This window comes from Rhinoraja longicauda, chromosome 14, assembly GCF_053455715.1.
Source record: "Rhinoraja longicauda isolate Sanriku21f chromosome 14, sRhiLon1.1, whole genome shotgun sequence".
In the NCBI taxonomy this organism is placed as follows: Eukaryota; Metazoa; Chordata; class Chondrichthyes; order Rajiformes; family Arhynchobatidae; genus Rhinoraja; species Rhinoraja longicauda.
Genome location: NC_135966.1, coordinates 27513325 through 27519324, shown reverse-complemented (window position 1 = coordinate 27519324; position 6000 = coordinate 27513325).

Below are 6000 nucleotides of genomic sequence, written 5' to 3'. Positions count from 1 at the left end.
TCAGTATTTTGTAAGTTTGATTTACAGATTAAGACACTATGTCTATGTTGAATTAGCTAAAGAAACCAGCTCTGGAGGAAGAGTGTGCAGGAGGAAGTAGTTCATTTCTGAAAGAAAGTGAAACGAACAGGACTCAAGAGGAGGTATGTTCAGGAGACAAGTCACTTGTGAAGGATGACAAAGAAACTGAGGATAACAAACTTAAAAATGCACTTACGTATGTTACAGATGATGACTCTGTTAATGATACGGGCAAGGAAAAACTTAATCTCAAGAGAAAATACCAGGACCAAAGTACCCTCTCCTCAAAACTCAAGAAAAGAAGGTGGAATGAAGAATATATCAAGTATGGCTTTTTCCTTCCCCAAGATGAACAAACAAGTCCTACTCCCTCAACTCAGTGCATGTTTTGCAGTGTAAAATATAGCAACCAGTGCCTGGCTCCTTCAAAATTACGGGCTCATTTAAGAACAAAGCAATCATCAAAACGTCCATACAGTTTTTCAAAAACACTCGTGAGTATTTGTGGAAGCAGCAGAATTTCTTCCAGTCGATGGTAAAGAATGACACTGCGACTAAAAAAACCTCTTCTTCTTGCCTCTCTTCAAATAGCACGTGCTCATGAAAGAAAAAAAGCCATACACAGCGGCTAAGAAAGCTGTCAAAGCGTGTTTGAAAATCGTTGCCAATCTACGACATGGTGGAAAGCAAGCAGTGGATAAAGTAGTGCAAATTCCTTTGTCCAATGACACAATTAAGCTTCGATCTACTATGATTGCTGAAGATCTGAAGCATCAGTTGATGGCGAAACTGTTGGAAGCACCATTTTTCGCGCTACAGTTTGATGAAACTACGGACATTAAAAACGATGCACAACTCATTGTGTATTGTCATTTCCCGGATCAAAGCTTGGGAAAAATTGTCGAGCATTATCTCTTTTGTTTGCCAGTCAGAGAGCAAACTACAGGTGAATTTATTTTCTCCAAGCTTGACGAATTCATGGAAAATGAAAATTTATCTTGGAGCAAATGTGTTGCTGTGACTACAGACGGTGCTGCAGCCACGATGGGGAAACATAAAGGATCCACCGCTCGTATTTTTTACTGAGCAAGGTGAGGTGAAAACATTGCATTTCAATAATGATTTTTGGTTGGCTAAATTGTGTTACATGACTTCTATTTTTGAACATTTGATTCAGCTCAACTTGTCACTTCAAGGTAAAGGAGGTGACATCTTCGATGTCCTTGGGAAAATAGAAGCCATGAAAATGAAGATCACCATGTGGCATATTAACATTCGTAAAGGCAATTTCTCCAATTTCCCACATTTGGAAAGCTTCCTCAAAGAGTGTGAGTGGGAAGAAAAGCAACCTGATCTGGAGAAAACACTTGAAGGACATCATTTCCGACCATCTGCAGTCTAAAAATTTTGAAACATATTTTCCTCAGAAGCATCTTTAGGACTTGGAAAATCAGATGTGGATAGTTAATCCTTTTTTCACCAGCCACAGCAAGCGAGCAGATTTTGGGGAAATGTCAGAAGTGCTGATGGAGCTTCATTATGACTTAATTCAAAAATCATCTTTTGAGATGTACTCCTACTATGGAGACTATTGGATTGGATTACTTGCTTTCCCTGAATACAAATTAATTGCCTTGAAGGCCCTTTAACCACTAGTAATGATGACAACAACTTTCCTGTCTGAACAAGGATTTTCGATCTTCGTAGAATTGAACTCCAAAAAATGCAATTCACTTCAGTATGTTGATTCGGTAATGCGGGTTGCTTTAGAGAAGGAAATTGTACCTCGGTTTGAGAAGCTTGTCACAGGAGTACAGGAACATCCTAGTCATTGATGATAAGTGTGAAGAAGTATACTGCTTGTCATTTATTTGTGGTAAACATACACAATAAGAAAACATTGTTTCTAAGAATCTAATTCTAATTTCTAAGACAGTTGTTTACTAACTTTACTTTATGTAAACTAGAAAAATTCTAATAATTTTTCTGTTCTTCATTTTTTTGTCACTCCTAGTTGGGAGGATGGGAGGGCACCAGATATTCAGAACTGAGCAACAGACAATGTTGTGATGATGTTTTGAGCATGCATGTGACATACATGTCAGTGCACATGCACAACTTTAAAAATATATCTGGATTTGGAAGAGTCAGTTTCTGGAGAGAAGTATACCAAATATGGCAAGTTGATATTTGGTGGTATTGTGAACTTTCATCGGGGAGAGTTATAGAAAGTTATAATAGTCTGATACTAATATATTAAATCACATACTCCATGGTTTTTTGAGCTAGTTTTCCAAGAAAATATTACTTTTCCAAGTAATCAAAGCCCAAAAGGATAATGGGGCTCAAGCCCAGTGTTTAGACGTTGGAATGTTTTTTTGATCATTCTAATAGAAGGATTTTCCAACTCCAGTGGTAATTAAATTTGGGTTTTTTCAGTCCTAGTTTTCTTTATATATTTTTAGGATGTTCAAAACGTTGAATAAAATAAACACATAAGAAAGGAGTTGATTTATGTTTTTTTGCTCATGTGACAAAATAAATTATATATAAAATTATACACAAGGGAGAAAAATTACCAAAAAACATTAAAAAAAATTAGTCGAGGGTGAATGCAATTTTGTGATAAAGACTCAAGGGTGAATGACACTGAAATAGTTTAAGAAGCACTTTTCTAAACTGTAGTGAGTGCAAAACATAAATTAGAACGGTGTAATCAGATCACTATTCTTCTTCTCCTACAACATAAACCCATGTACAGTTATACTGTTTTAAGATGTACAATGCATTCAATACAGTTTTGGAAATGTGTTCACTTAGATTACAAAATCGATTAAAAAAATATATAATATCTGAAACTATTAGAATTGTTAAAAAAATCATTTGTATTCTGAATAATAACATCCATCCAGGGAAATTATATCCAGCATGCTCAGATTGCAGGATTACTATCCGAATTCTTGAGCAAGACCGGATCTTCAAGTAACAACTTTCATGATGAGACACCAAAAATAAGAATTAAATCATATTATTTGTAATATGCATTTCTCGGTTTAATTAAAAGTATTTTGAACGTAAAATATTCACTTACAGAGAAAAAATAACCAAAGAATAAAGTTTAGAAAATATTTCACACGCACTTGGGTGGAGCTTGGCCAGAAGCAGTTTGTAGTTTATAATAAAGCAAAAAATATAGATATGAATGTAAGTAATCCTAATGGCAAACGTTTGAAACATTAAGTGCACAAAAAGCGATAAAAGAGTAGAGCTGGAAGATAACGTGGAGCGACAGAACGATGGAAAGTGGGAATACATCAGACGTGGAATGTGAATTCCCAGAGTCCAGATCACGTTCTTAAAATACATGCGTTAACAGCCAGAGATCCATGTCGAAGTGTGTAGGATTCCCCCATTCCCTTTGCTGCCATTCCCACAACTCTGCGCATTTTCTGTGCCTTATTTTAAAGCCGTGTATGAAAATGTTCCCAGCGGTTATCAGTTTCAATTCTCAGTGGTGAACACTGTCTTAGTCCAGTAACCCACCGACTGGGATTGCAGGAGCTTTACGCCCACGTTGGGAATTTCAGGAGTCGGTGTCCTGAGGAGACCCTGGTGTGAGTTATTCTCTGTGCTGCCCCCAACTGAAAATGTAAGAGCAGTAATTACGATCACATCCAGGACTTGACGTTTTGAAGTTACTCCGGTGATTGACTTAAAGATCCCAGTTCTGCTGGTGTGTTAGTTAGCACGAGTGGTGCCACAGGTAGCAAGTTCTCTCCGGAATAAGATGCCCTGATCCACTATGGGATTTAGAATCGAGGAACTGCAGATGTTGGTTTACATTTTAAAAAAAGACACAAAGTGCTGGAGTGTTCATCTCTGGAGAACGTTGACAGGTGATGTCTAGGGTCAAAGAACGGTCCCGATCCAAAACATCACCTATCCGTGTTCTCCAGAGATGCTGCCTGAGCCGCTGAGTTACTCCAGCACTTTGTGTCTTTCACTGTGGGTTTAGTATGGGTTACTATTTACTGCACTGCGATCAGTAATTGCTTAGTGGACATAATTGTCTTTAAATGTTAAGTTCGGCCTTATTACAAATAAAAATGGACTGGCGCGGTCCGCAGTCCCACCGGGCATTGCAGCGATATTCACGATTAAAGCAACGACTGCCGCCATCGGGAATAAATCAGAAACCGGTTTTTTTTTCTGGGAATTGTTTGCACTGTTACATCCGTTTGTTTCCCTCATGCAACAATAGTTATGAAAACAAAACCAGCCCCATACATTTGGCCCCGCAATGATGAATGGAAAATTACAATCTCAACGCGTGTTTGTATTTGCCTGTCTGCCTCTATAAACTGTTGTCGAGGTAACCTGTCCCGGTGCTACAGACTGGTCGTTCAAAGGCTCTGCGTCCCTCTCCAGGCTGACCCTCCCCATGTAACACCCCACCCTGTAACACCCCACCCTAATACACCCCACCCTGTAACACCCCACCCCCACCCTGTAACACCCCACCCTAATACACCCCACCCTATAACCCCCCACCCTGGAACACCCCACCCTGTAACACCCCACCCTGTAACACCCCACCCTGTAACACCCCACCCCACCCTGTAACACCCCACCCTGTAACACCCCACCCCACCCTGTAACACCCCACCCTGTAACACCCCCACCCTGTAACACCCCACCCTGTAACTCCCCACCCTGTAACCCCCCACCCTGTAACACCCCACCCTGTAACACCCCCACCCTGTAACACCCCCACCCCCACCCTGTAACCCCCCACCCCCACCCTGTAACCCCCCACCCTGTAACACCCCCACCCTGTAACCCCCCACCCTGTAACACCCCCACCCTGTAACACCCCCACCCCCACCCTGTAACCCCCCACCCCCACCCTGTAACTCCCCACCCTGTAACACCCCACCCCCACCCTGTAACACCCACCCCCACCCTGTAACCCCCCACCCTGTAACACTCCACCCTGTAACACCCCACCCCCACCCTGTAACACCCCACCCCCACCCTGTAACTCCCCACCCTGTAACACCCCACCCTGTAACCCCCCACCCTGTAACACCCCACCCCCACCCTGTAACACCCCACCCCCGCCCTGTAACCCCCCACCCTGTAACACCCCACCCTGTAACCCCCACCCTGTAACACCCCACCCCCACCCTGTAACACCCCACCCCACCCTGTAACCCCCCACCCTGTAACACCCCCACCCTGTAACCCCCCACCCTGTAACACCCCCACCCTGTAACACCCCCACCCTGTAACACCCCCACCCCCACCCTGTAACCCCCCACCCCCACCCTGTAACCCCCCACCCTGTAACACCCCCACCCTGTAACACCCCCACCCTGTAACCCCCCACCCTGTAACACCCCCACCCTGTAACACCCCCACCCTGTAACCCCCCACCCCCACCCTGTAACTCCCCACCCTGTAACACCCACCCCCACCCTGTAACCCCCCACCCTGTAACACCCCACCCCCACCCTGTAACACCCCATCCTGTAACCCCCCGCCCCCACCCTGTAACTCCCCACCCTGTAACACCCCACCCTGTAACCCCCCACCCTGTAACACCCCACCCCCACCCTGTAACACCCCACCCCCGCCCTGTAACCCCCCACCCTGTAACACCCCACCCTGTAACCCCCACCCTGTAACACCCCACCCCCACCCTGTAACACCCCACCCTGTAACACCCCACCCCCACCCTGTAACCCCCCACCCTGTAACACCCCCACCCTGTAACACCCCACCCTGTAACACCCCACCCCCACCCTGTAACAACCCACCCTGTAACACCCCACCCCCACCCTGTAACACCCCACCCTGTAACACTCCCACCCTGTAACACTCCCACCCCACCCTGTAACAACTACCCTGCCGTGAAACACCCCATCCTGCGCCTGTGACACCCCCACCCAGCCCAGTGACAACTCCCACTCTACCCCT